Here is a 14,554-nt window from a genome sequence, read left to right as displayed (position 1 = left end):
ACACTAGACGATGCGACCTTTGGAGCGAGGACAGTTCTGTACAGTCTCTTTAGATAGTTCAGATACTATGTTATCCTAGTATGTTCACAAAGAAGTTAGGTAAATATAGGTGTTACTTACTATGTTTGTATAAAATAGTTTGATGGGAACAAATACGGAAATATTCTGTAACTAAGTAGCAATGGCTATAAATAATTAATAAACAATTTAAGTGTGGGAGAGTCATGCTTCGACACAAATGGGCTGGCTCGACTGGAGTGATACCACGACTTCTTCCCAATCCCCGATTCCCCAACAATCCTTAAATTTCTAACCCCCAAATGGCCGACAAAGCATTTGTAACGCGTCTAGTGTTCCCCGTGTCCATGGGCGTTAGAGATGGTTTACCGCTCGTTTACCGGCTAATACTATACCATACTATAAAATATAACAAACACAGGAATGGTCCACATTATACTGAATTTATCACAAAAAATCGGCTCTGTGTCCGCGTCTGAGTTTACATGTTAATAATATGATTGTAACCAGTATTCAAAGTTCAACGACCTAAGCATAAGCTCAACCCATTTGAACATTAGATGAGAAACTCGAAATTTAAACAATTAACGTTAACAAAACACTTAAAAGGAACAAAACAAGTTACTATCATTATATAAACCTTCTATTGTTAAAGTTTCACAGCCACACAATGTAACAAAACACTAAATTAGATGCTTTATAATTTATAACCTGACAACATCTCATGTACAACAGATTAGGTTAATAAGATTACCTATTCAATCCGCCATTCGTTCAATTTGTATTCATTCATTCAATCGTACCATTTGAAACATAGGGGATTAGTGGAATCGAGTTATTTATAGGCTGCGGATAGCTGGAACATTTTAGCTGCGTTTGTGAGTATTGACTTTTGTTTTTAGTTTAAACGGACAAAGCTTGCAAAGGTTTAAAGTAACAGTTGAATGATTGTATGATTCGTAAATACATAAAAACATATGACTTTTTTTAAACACCAAATGCTGATATTTTTCTGGATCCAGGATTCTGTCCGGAGTCCGCAGAACTACCGAGGTTTACCGAGGCTCCGGCTCGAAAAGCAAGTAGTAATGGAGTGGTTTTTAGTATGTAGGTAAAAGTCTGACACTCCCTCTCGCCTCACCCAAAGCGGCAGAAGTTGTTGGATGATTTCCTCACCTCAAAAACAAAGGATTCTGCAAAAGTGAGGCATTGGAATTCTGTGATTGTTCTAAGTTACATTTTTTTTTTACAAATTCGTAATACTATAGACATAATAATATCTTTACATCGTTATAAGGTAAACAAAACACAAAAAAATAACAATAAAAAGATTTTGTAAATGTTCTGCTTTAATACGATAACAATGTTTTTTTTTCATTTATTACCTAAAATTATTAAATAACAAGAAACTATAAACCATATTATGATTGTGAAATTATATTTTCAGTTTTTACTAAACTAAACATAATGAAACAGTTGTTGCTCTTGTTGTCTTGTATAATCTTTTTAAGTCAATACTGTAGTCAATAATGGGGCGTTGGGCAAATCAGGTATTTTGGGCAGGTCAGGCACTTTCGGTAGTTTAGTTTCTCTGACAACCTGCAAATAGTTTAGATATTTAATTGCGGTTTATTCATCTTAATATTATGGTTATGATAGTCTTTTCAACATATGTTTTAATAAGTAGGAATGGACAAATATAATTCTTATTTTTTTACTGACTGCTTCAAGTTGACTATGCGAGTGCCGAGCAAGACGTCGTCTGATATTTGTTTCCCGGGACAGGTTAAGTATCAATCTCACTCTTAAACAGTCAAAGTATGCAACATCACGCCTTTTATCCCCGACGGGATAGGCAGAGGAGTACATTACGACATGTAATGCCGCTATACAACGTACACCCACGTTCCACCATTTGTGTTTTAAGTCCCATGTAGTGTCAATAGGTGGTGAGCCTATTGCCATATACTGGACACAAGTTCAGACACCGTGCTACAACTGAAACAATGTCGAAATGCCGAAAAAGCCCACTCGACCAACGAGGCAGTGGTCACAAGTGCGACTATCAGACAAGAGGTCTCGGGCTCGATTCCCGGGTCGGGCAAAGAATTACTGGGCTTTTGTCGGTTTTTTAAAAATTCCTCAGTCAAATTAATGATACAAAATTAGTACTTACCCGAACAGGTGGCTGAAGGTAAGCTGCAGCCTCCATATCCTCAATAGCCGATGCAGTTGACAAGCCGCAGCTAGCCACGAAGCAAATAGCGAACAACATTAAATAGAACCAATTGCCCATGTTTACTGTTCCCTTCGTACTCGTACTACTGACTTCTAACATATTGAACGCATATTTATACACGCTTTATATACATTTTCTATTAAAGATATTATTTTGTTAATTGATACGTAATTTTATTGTTTCCTGTCACATGAGATGCATGTAGGAAATAAAAGTTGTTATGATAATAATGATTGGGACTATAAATGTGATAGATACATTAGCTGACTAGCTTCCGCCCGCGACTCCGTCCGCGCGGAGGTCGATCTTCGCGTGGAAGTTTTATTTCTCCATTTTGAGTAACTCTGACAATGACATCTTATAAATATCTTTTGGACCCAAATACGGCTAGACCCATAATAATTAAGGAGATCCCTTTGTTGAGCTACTGCTGTTGAGCTCGCGTTCTTTAGTATAAAACTGATAATTAAGATTTTTTTTTCTACATGTTTTCCAGGATAAAATGTATCCTATTTTATGCCCAGGATAATTATACCAAGTTTCATCGAAATCGAACCGTTAGTTTTCACGTGATGCCTGAACATACAGACAGACAGAATAAAAAAAAAATTATCACATATTTGGGTTTGGTATCGATCAAGTAACACCCCTGCTATTTATTCTTTCAATATTTACAATGTACAGAATTGACCCTTCTACAGATTTATTATAATATGAATGAATGAATGAATGAGAGTGTTATAAACGTAAGAGTAGACAAATATAATCAGAAAGCTCCGAACTGCTAAGCTATCGGGAGTTATACGTGTTATTGTGAGTCAACCATAAAAGATAGACATTTGCTGCCCTGGAATATTTTTTAAACAATTTTAAGGAGAATATTTCCGTCATACATGATTTCTGTGTAGCTTTAACCATTAAGGCTGCACACGCGACGGAAGCTTAAAAAATGGGGTAAGTTCTCCTGTTTTCCCAACATTTCCCTTCACTGCTCTGCTCCTATTGATCGTAACGTGATGAAAAGTATACTATAACCTGCCCAGGAGTATGAAGAACAATTGTACCAAGTTTCGTTGAAATCTGTCGAGTGGTTTTTATTTCTATAAAGAACATACAGACAGACAGACAGACAGACAGACAGACAGACAGACAGACAGACAGACAAAAAAAAATCTGATTGCATTTTTGGCGTCAGTATCGATCACTAATCGCCCGCTGATAGTTATTTTGGAAATATATTGCATGTACAGAATTGACCTCTCTACAGATTTATTATAAGTATAGCTTTTGCCCGCGACTCCGTTCGCGTGGAATAGTGACTTCCGGCAAATTTTTGGTTTTAACCACATAGTTCCCGATCTCGCGGGATCTCTTCAAAAATAAGATGTGGAAGATATTCCAGGGAACTCTTCAAAAATCAACATAATGAGCTCTGCGTTTGAATTTAATAGATGTATACTCACTTAGGGCATTGAAAAAATAGTTTAAAAACGGACTTAAACTAACTTATAACTAAAGAAAGCTACGAATTACGAATTTATAACAATTAAAAAAGAAACTATATTACAACCTATCCTCTATGCTATAATAACCAAGCTTAAACTAAATAATTTAAAAGAAACGACTTAAATCTAATCTATTAAAAAAAAAATTAAACTTACAATTTTATTAAAAAAACTAACTACAGTAACTACTAATAATCGATATCAAACTAAACCTACGTTAAATAGTTTAACCAAAAAACCAGGAAAACCCAACAAATAAACTTATTAATTGACAAATACAACGAAACCAATTTAGAATATACGAAACAGCAGGACCACTACAGACAAATAATCATACGACTGATAATACACTTTTTCTACGATAGTACCGAAGCGCTCGGCCGATACCCAACCAAATGAATGTAACGAAACCATAGCGCGATCTATTTCGATCCCAACGCCATCTATCGAGGATAAAGACAACTTGGATTATTTATTTATACTCCGTTCGGGCATTTTCTTTGTACTAAAAGTTTAATTATATTGATATTATTTTTTTCATACCTTTTTACTATTTATTTACTTTTTTTCGATGAATTAAAACAATAACATGAACCGAAGTCGTGTAACGATCGACATAGAATTATCTATACTCCGTTAGAGCATTTTCTTTGTACTAAATGTTTTATTATATTGATATTATTTTTTTCATACCTTTTTACTATTTATTTACTTTTTTTCGATAAATTAAAACAATAACATGAACCGAAGTCGTGTAACGATCGACATAGAATTATTTATAAATAATTTATTTCTTATTTTTATTTTTTGATTTTTGAAATAAAAATATATCTATGTCCTTTCTAAGGTTCTAAACTATATCTGTACCAAATTTCAACCAAATCCGTCAAATAGTTGCGGAGATTAATGGTATAAGCATAGAATGTTCGACGTGATTCTTTAATTTGACCTAACTTTTTTATTTATGAACCGATTGACATGAAACAAACACTAAATGTAAATTTAAGCATCCCACAATATATTCGTGAAAACCGCATCCAACTCGGATCAGCCGTTTCTGAGATTAGCGCGCACAGACGAACAGACAAACAGACAAACAGACAAACAGACAAAAAAAAAAGTTAATTACATTTTTGGGTTCGACATCGACATAACAATAACCCCTGCTATTTTTTTTATTTTTATTTTCAATGTACAGACAGCACTTTTCTACGATTTTATTATATGTATAGATGACAATCTTCGTTAATTATTATGAAGTTATTACAATAAATAGGATTACCTGCTTTAAATTAATGGTTTTTTAAATTATAAAACGCAATCGCCGCCGCCCATAGACACCCGAAACATCGGAGGTTACAAGAGTGTTGCTACCCTTTTGGGGTTTATGAGTTTTCTGTGAGGTCGTATCACTTTTGTCGGGCCCTTTCGCGTGCCGAAGCGTCGTTCTCCCACTTTTTATAGTAGATACTATCAATTATAAAGGTAATAATTTTATTACTATTTACAAATAAAATGAAACTCACACGACATAAATTATGTGAGCCAAATTGGCACCTAATTTATGACTGTAGTTAAAATAATTTTATTAAACATTATTATAAACAATAAATCATTATCATGTCAATTACAATCACCATTGACGTTTATAAGCCCCATTTCCTTGCAGGAATTATTTAACAAATCATCAAATTATATTTCATCATGCAGTGGCATCAGCATGCTACATGCAGTGGGTATAAAAATATGTGTAACATATTTATTACTGTAATTACTTCATAGTAATTAACCAAGATTGTCATCAGCTAATGTATCTATCACATTTATAGTCCCAATCATAATTATCATAACAACTTTTATTTCCTACATGCATCTCATGTAACAGGAAGCAATAAAATTACGTATCAATTAACAAAATAATATCTTTAATAGAAAATTGATATGGGGTGAGTATAAATATGCGTTCAACATGTTAGAAGTCAATAGTACGAAGTGACAAGTAAAGATGGGCAATTGGTTTCATTTAATGTTGTTCGCAATTTGCTTCATTGCAAGTTGTGGTATGTTGGCTGCTGTGCCAAGAGCCTTCGAAATGCCACCACCAATGCTTAACTTTAACCCACCAGTGAGGGTAAGTAGTAAGTGATTGTGCGTATTTGTATGTACATATATATATTTGTATGTAATATTGTATTATGTGTGTATTATATTATATGTATAATACAAATAATAATATATCATTTGTTACCTATTTTATTCTTATCTACCACTTTGTTGCACCGACCACATTCTCACTGCATCACCTAAAGGTTGGCTAGCAAGAATGCCTTATGGCATTAAGCCCACCCTTGTACATTATGTTGCAATTGTTTAAAAAAAAAATAAGTACAAGAGGGACGGAGCTATGTAGGTTGTATAGCTCCATCCCTCTCGCACTGCTCAGTGATCGACCATTCTGACACAATTGTAATAGCAGACTAAGGCCCCTGTTCTCTCACATCTTTATTTGATTTGTCTGGACTTTAAAAGAGATTATGGCCTTCTGAGTTTGTTTCGACATTTCATCTCAGAGTAGTCCGATAGGAAATGCCGGCCTCATCTAATTATTGTAACCTATTTGCAAAAATAAATATCATTTATCTGTTGTTGTAATTTAAAAATGATAAATTCATCTCGCAAATTGCACTTTAAAGAATCAATAATACTTAAGCAACGTTTGCGAGTTCAATTCCCACACAGAACAAGGCATTGGTGTTGTGTTTATGGGACATTATATATTTTGTAAACTCACCCACAACACATATGTAAGTAAATCTTTGTGTGGGGAAACGTTAAGAAACATTATTCATATTTAAACGCCCGACCGAACTAAACGCTGTAATGTATTTAATAAAAATATTAAAGTAAACTAGTAATACAATCAGATAGATTAATGTAAAATGTTATTTTTAAATACGTACTGAGAATTTACTAATATTAAATTAACGTTTGCAGGTTGCTAGACAAATCGTAGAGACGGGGCCTCCTATAGGAATATAGTAAGCACCAGCAGGTAACATCAGATGCACATCCTTCTATATCAATATGGACAAACAATCGTACGATTTGTAGCACTATAATAATAAACTGATGGCTTAATACAATTTTGTTTGCTTTTTTGACCAATCGAAAATCAAAGCAGGAGAAAGAAGAAATTTTACCAGCGTGAAACAACGTAAGCGTTATTTCAACGAGGTTACTCGAGGGCCGATATTCACACCATTCCCAAACCTTAAAGTCCCTTATGGTTTACGGTGGTAAACGAGCATATGAATCCCCTGATGGTAGTCAATCGGCACCACCCTTGGACCTCGGACCTGCGGACTACCTAGAGGGTTTACCGGGGCTCCGACTCGAAAAGCAGAAGTAGGAACGGAGGACCTTCGGAGCTGCGGACTACCTACGGCTCGAAAAGCAGGAGTAGGAACGGGGTGGTCTTTAGTCAGTAAGAGTCAGACACTCCCTCTCGACTCGCTCAAGGCGGGAGAAGTCATTGGATGATTTTTCCCCCACAAAAAAGTACCACCCTAGTACTCCCCCTCCAACACTAGAAGAGCTACAGTATTCTATCACAGAAGGGCTGTATTGCCAGATTTTGAGAAATAAACATTTGTTAACCTCGCTCCCATGGAGAAACACATAGGTGATAGCTGTCTGTAAGACCACAGATCAAGTTCTCCTAGTACCTAACCATTTAAGCACAGCCAAATATCCAGTCCAATATAATTGGTGGCTTATTCGAATAAGGTCAACAATTCCTTATAATATATTATGTACAGTACTTATCCTCTACGAGTGAAGTCAAGATACGAGCAAATTAAAAACATTGCATTCATTTCTTTAACATTTGCAACTACATTTGATACGTACTTACAGCAATTGTTGCACTTTCTGGAAAAATAATTTCGCTACAAACGAATAACTGACTGGCTTTAGCTTTGTCTCAGCTGTAGTAAATGGAAAATAAGAATCGTGACGTAGGTATTCTAGCTCCCTATCTCCGGCTTTATTCATGAATATTAATTCCACAGTATCGCTAGGGGATATTCTTTCTATAGTAATAGAAAAATCTATTTTTCCTCCTTCATATTAAGTATTACTAAGTTATACAGATAGATTTGAGAGTACTAATTATTACATTACATTATTTCATTGAAGCTAGTAGATTTAAGTATTGCATTACTTTTTTTTTCATTCAAGGTTAAATTCTAATTGCAATGTAATTATACTGAAATTAATAAAAAAAGTTGATGCTAATAGCTCACGGTCTGTGGGTGAAGTAAGTAGTTAATTTTAATAAGTCTATAACTACGCTTAAGACCAAAATCTCAGCCAATGATTGGTTAATAAAAATAAATTACGAAAGCATTGATAGATGAAAATACCTCGCTAGAACAAGGGCAGCAAACAAGATTACACGACTAAAGGTTACTTGCAAGGACGATTCCCTTCAATAGGATTAAATCTATTTGCGATACATTAAAAACATAGTATTCCATTGTATAGTACAAAAAACATACCATACATATTGTATTGTTTCAACACGCGCAGACATGCTGCGTCAAGCAATTAATTTCAGCTATCAATGACGCGTTGTCACAATAATATAATGCCATAATAAGATTATGTTGTATTTGTATGTAACTATCAGTAACATTGATATACATCCATTGTTACTCCGTCCCTTTGTACGTAAATTATACTGCAGCACTTGAGATATTATGCGGCGATCAAATGTCCAATCTATAGTAGCTTATAGCCGTCTGCTGCATTCCATTTATTACCAGATAATAGCCAATGAAACCAACGACCTAAGAAGGACATTGGTAACATAAAATTCGACAGACGTTCCAATAACTATTTTTCAAGAAAAACTGCACTAAAAGTTATCTGCACATAATGTCAGCATGGCAGTAACAGAATCCTCAGACAATAGCCAAGACAGAAACGTAATAAATATTGAAAATTCTAACAAATTTAATATAACGCAGACTTTAACGTCTGTAAAAATATTTCCTTCTCGCCATCTGTAAGGGCGTCGCTAAGAATCGGAAGCGCGAAACGGAATAATTCCATTAGACAGAAAAAATGGGACAACTTTTTATTTCAGTAATTTAATTAAAAAGATTGGTTACATTCGCGAGAGTCGACAACACGGAATGTTCGGTTATTGTAGGAGAATTCTTTGTAATTCGGCGAGGCACGACGAAAGAGCTCGGGGAAGAGCTCCGGAAAATCTCGGTACGAACAAATTCGTCCGCCAACGAACATTCTGCAGTCTCACGACCAATTGCGCCGCTTTTTACGAGCCTCCGCTATTGTTCGGCGAATATTTAAAAAAATATCTCCATGATTTCCTGGACCGAAAGGAAAAATTGCGCGGCAGCTGCTTAACGTGTCACAATATTTTAATAAAATGTGTAAAGGAAATGTCAAAATTATTGTTAATTGTTACTTCGGTTGATAAGAGTGGTGTTTTGTTAATAGATTTGACCAATAATTTTAATAAATTGTTATCATTTTGTATACAACATGTCCTGTATCTTTACATACCAATAATAACAATCTAGGTATAATCGTCTTAGTGTGCTTTTCCATCAGAGATGTGCTATGTAGCTATGCTACGAAGATGTAATATCTAAACCTTGAAACTATGCGTATGTGACCGTAGACCAAACGCATCCAGGGTAACGAAACAACACATCTCTGGAAAAGCAACCTTACATGGAAATTATTATAAAACAAAATATAACCACATACTTATGCCAAAAATAAAATCAAAATGAACATGAAAAAAGAATTGCAATAAAAATGATCACTTAATACCAACATGAATCCGCTACTTAACATTTACAACGCGAATTAAGCAAACCACGAAAATTATAAATGTGTCATTATTACCTCGTAAAAGGTGTTCTTAATTGTAACGGTTATACCGTACTTCAGCAACCACAGTGAAGCCATAAACACACTGTTATAGGCCCGTAATATCGTGTACCGTACGAAAGGCTCTTGTTGATAATAAATTTATTCTGAGGTGACGCGTCCCTAACTTGGACGTATTGCCAGGACTTATGTAGTTGTCTCATTTTTACTCTTGTTAGTTTTAGAATTCGGGCTATGACGGCTTGAATAATGTAATATAAATAACGGTAATTATAACTGTCTTGACTACATGGTTGGCGTGGTAGCTGGGCAATGTGTGACGGGTCCGGTTCCAACTCTTTGTGTGATGCACAAATTGTTATTTCGAGTGTCATGTGCATGTAAAATTGTATGTTTGTAAACGCACCCACGACACAGGAGAAAATCCTTGGCAACGTATAAAAAACACTACAATCTGGACCTTAAATGTTTTTAACTAATAAAATAACAACGTTCTGCCTTTGACAATTGATGGTAATGAGATATTTTTGATTAGATATTCAAAGTCACTTTTTTCTAAGTAAAGGCAACATGATACGATTGATGATTCAAGTTCAGTGAACATAAAATGTTTGGAATCCCTGAACCAATCAAACTGACTGTGGTAATCGTTACAAATAAGCAATTCATATTTTGCCAAAATTATTATTGTAAAACCAATTTGTTTTGTTAATAGTAGTAGCAAAATGTATAATATTTGATTTAAAATACTCGGAAAGTATATGAATAATCATAAGTTACTTCAGGCAATATTTGATATTTGTTGTAAAAAGTACTATTGGGAATATTACAAACGTTTAACTATAAAAAATATTTAGAACAATAAATATCGTGTATATTTAGCCTTTTATTTGACATAGCTTTATATTAATTTTTCATATAAAATCCTTGTTAATTACGAATTAATCGTAGTTTTTTTACCCTTTTCCATAAAAGATTGTAGCACCTAATATCGATATTGATTGGAGCTATGTGACCTCCCACTACTATTACACCATTTAACCCATTTCAAATTCCCTTATGAAATATATTTAAATTAGATCAAGAGTATCAGTTTCTTGGGCTTATCAGTCAATAATAAATATAGAAAATTGCATGATGAGCTCACACGACAGAGTAAGGATCCGCAAGACAAGGAGTAAGGGTCTAATACAAGAAAATGGTGCCTACAATCCGTGAGTTATCATCATCATCATCAGTCGAAAGACGTCCACTGAACCGTTTTGAACGAAAACCTCCCCCTTAAGGCACGCGTCCATTGATCCGCATCGTACGGACCGCATCATCGGCAATGCCTACATGCGATGCGTACTGATGACGTCATTATGGAATGTGAACGATGCGTGCGATGCGTACAATGCGGGCCTGTGGACTCTTAGTTTTAGTCCTCCACATAGAACGACAAACCACCACCTGCATCCAATGGCTCCACGTGAGTTACACAATGATAAAAATAATAAAAAAAAAACATTACGAAATTCCCAGCGAATGAGTCAAAAGCCTCATAAAACGCCTCGTTAAATGGCTTTCACAAAAGCCAGAAGTAAATTGAACTCACAATAGAGTAAGACTAAATACAAACATGGCATTTAAAGCGCAAATAATGAATTTTAAAATTGTTTGTTAATACGCAGAGCATGCATCGAAAATTAAAATCAATTATGCACGATATGCACATGTTAATTTCAGAAACAGCAACCAATATTGTTGACAAATTGTTTTAATTAATACGCGGGATTTCCAATTAATTTTTGAGGACGATTTATATCAGTTTCCGTCTTTAGTCAAATTGTTTGGCTGGTAATATACATTATAGATTTGTCCAGTAGTATTTTACTGGTGACTTAATTCTTTATGGTCTCTCTTTTTCTTTTTAACCGACTGTAGGTAGGTTCTTGTTGTTAATCGACTATAAAAAAGAAGGTTCTCAGTTTGACTTGTAAGTAAACAATCATACGTTTGTAACAGATTATCTCGCGTTTAGCTGAACCAATTTTGATGCGGTTTTCAGCATACTATTTTTCAGACTTACGTAAAGGTTTATTACTCGACTAAAAAACTAAAAATAGAGTATCACACTTAGAGTTTTGAAGGCACTCTTTAAATTAATATACGCGAATATTTAATGTATCTAAATTGACATAATTTATAAAAACATGGTATTCAAAAGACCTTTGAGCTATATCATTTTGATATCGCAATTGTTAACTTTGACAGCTTTAATAAGGTACAAATTCAAATGCACGATGTATAAGCGGTTTTACATTGAAAAGATATTGGTAATCTCGATCACAATAAGCAACTGACAGTTGAATAGCATAGAAATAAGATATTACGTGAAATTGTACTCTCGGCCCTTGACATAAGAATTTTAATAACATTTTTTAGTTTTTTAATTTAAGTTTAACATGATCCACGTTTAGAAGAAAGAAAGTGGTCAATATTGGATTTCTTTAAAAATTAAAATTATATAAGGAGCTTTTTAAGTATCTGTCACAACTTTAATGGGAGGTAGTGTTGTGTTTGAAGATTCGTCTGCTCGTTTATCGGCTTATACAATTAAAAAAAAAGAAAATATTTCCTACAAATTATGAAGAACTTTCTAAGAAAACGAGCAAAGTATTATACCAATTAACTTATTTGTCTAGCAAACTAAATACCGAATGTCAATGCCCTACAAAACAATTGAATGTTCGAGAAAAACAAAATTTTCCTCAATGTTTACCTTCAGATTATGTAATTGAAAACATATTTAGTATTTCAATTGTCGCTTAAAGCTTAGTATGATAAATATACGAAATATTAAGAGAAAAAACCAAGCTTCTTTGGTAAAACGGCTCCATTTTTCAAGGCTCGGTACATTATGAAGAAACTGCAAATGTTGTGGAAAGCGCCTTACAATAGCGGCTCGTTTTGATCGCCTCGTTTCCTTTGTAGGCATTTTCGAGAAAAAATTAATGAGGGAAACAAACAGATCTGAGTGTTGATGCTGTTTAGCTGAAGAACCTTATTGTTGATTCGCTTTTCTAAGATTATGCGGTCTCAAAACTATTGTATGCCAGTTTTACGTCTTTTTGTAAACTTAACCTATTTTTTGCGTATTTTATAGACAAAGATTTCTTTACGTGTATTAAGTAAATAATAGTGTCAATGTCTTGAGGAAATACATAATATGAATGTATATTAATACCATTTTACAACTAAATATTTAATAAGCAATAACTACAGGTTACCTCTTCTCTGTGGTTTCGCTCTTGGCAGAGCGGTCGTGGTCACGATGAGGCGGCCGTATTATTGTTTGTATTGGAGATGGCAGCTGTTCCTTACGATCTCTTACCATCTCTCCTTGTTTGTGGACTGTCTGGCGCAGTCTGACAGTCCACAAACAGGGAGGGAGTTTTCTGTAACTGATTTCACTTGATTCGTCCAACGCACTGTTGCTAGCGCATCATCAGTTAATCCGTGATTGTGGCGCTTGCAAGTGCCGAAATATCGGAAACTCATAGATATTGATAAACATGGTAAATATCCTGTCTTAAGTTCTAATGTTAGTGTTAGTGACCATGTCAGTTTAAAAAGCATATGTGATCTGCCTCGTGATCTGGTTCCCTCTACTTTCCCCTGCACCATTTAACCATGTTAACATTTCAACATAAATAACTCACGATAAATACAGTCCTAATGATTTTACGCCACCAAACAAGGATTTAGCATTTACACAATTTCTCGTTTAAAATGCTTTTACAACTAGAAGAAAAGAAAGTAAATAATTTGTCAGTTTACTGCAATATATTTCGTTTTACCGCACCACCACAATTTATCTTGAGAAGACGACACACGTTCGACGTTGGTGCAACTTTAAGCCGCAGCGGAATAAGATGCAGTTCTCACACAAATAAATTCTCATTCGCTTTGTTAATGGAACGTGGAATTCAGCTTCTTGTTAACCAGAACAAGATACGGTTAAATAATATTTTTTGTCATACCGTATACCTCGAAAAACCTGTAAATTTTCATGGTTGCCCGGAGGTTTAAGCTGCATGAGGACGCGCCACGCGTTTGAAAGCTACCAACATCAAGTACAAATTATACATTTTGGTAAAGGAAAACATCGTGAAGAAACTTGATGGAATTATTTTTCATTATAAGTTTGAAATCGCCAACCCACATTGAGCAAGCGTGGAGATTAATGCTCAAACCTTCTCCGTAAGAAGAGGCTTTTGGTTAGCAGTCAAATTATAGGTTGTTGTAATGATGATGAAAAATCTACGGTTAAATGTAACTTACTGATAATCTCTTAAAACTCAATTGTTCTTTACTTAACTCAGGTCTCGTAATTATTCGTGAAAACTCGTCAAGTTTCTCACACTCACAAGTTTTCGTAGCTTATGAAGTACGTAGTCTTTTAGGCACAATTTTGCCTCAAATATGACCACAAATTATTCTCCAGTTGTTTTTTCCACAGTTTTCCTGTTAAACTTATTCGAAAATCAAACAGCAACAGTCCAACCAGAAAAGAGAGAATTTATTCTATTTTATTTTATTTTATTACTTTTTATGTGGCCTGCGGCCGCTGTCGTACAAGCCAGTTCTTTTTTTTAAATTAATTAGTAACGAACAACGCACATATTTCTCTGAAAGTGCTTTAGCTTGTTATGTCACATTACATACGAGTGGTTTCAGCCTTAACCCATTTTTGCTAGAATATATATTTATTTTTATGAGATACTTTACCCAAAGTTTTATTTTTAAGGTACAATATTTTTGATTGCACGGAGTGGCTGGGCAACCGGCTGCCACGTAACGTATAGCGGGTTCGATTCCCGCA

General features: G+C 34.6%; 1 long non-coding RNA gene across 1 annotated transcript; it reads right to left on the bottom strand.

Moving 5' to 3' along the window:
- Positions 1-1,347: 1,347 nt before the first annotated feature.
- LOC118274218 (uncharacterized) lies at positions 1,348-2,335 on the bottom strand. The gene is made up of 2 exons (XR_004783462.2): positions 2,195-2,335; positions 1,348-1,617 (listed from the first exon to the last, which is right to left on the bottom strand). It is a non-coding gene; the product is annotated as an uncharacterized LOC118274218 (long non-coding RNA).
- Positions 2,336-14,554: the final 12,219 nt, after the last annotated feature.

This window comes from Spodoptera frugiperda, chromosome 3 (assembly GCF_023101765.2).
Source record: "Spodoptera frugiperda isolate SF20-4 chromosome 3, AGI-APGP_CSIRO_Sfru_2.0, whole genome shotgun sequence".
Lineage (NCBI taxonomy): Eukaryota > Metazoa > Arthropoda > Insecta > Lepidoptera > Noctuidae > Spodoptera > Spodoptera frugiperda.
This window is presented reverse-complemented; position numbering and strand designations above follow the sequence as displayed.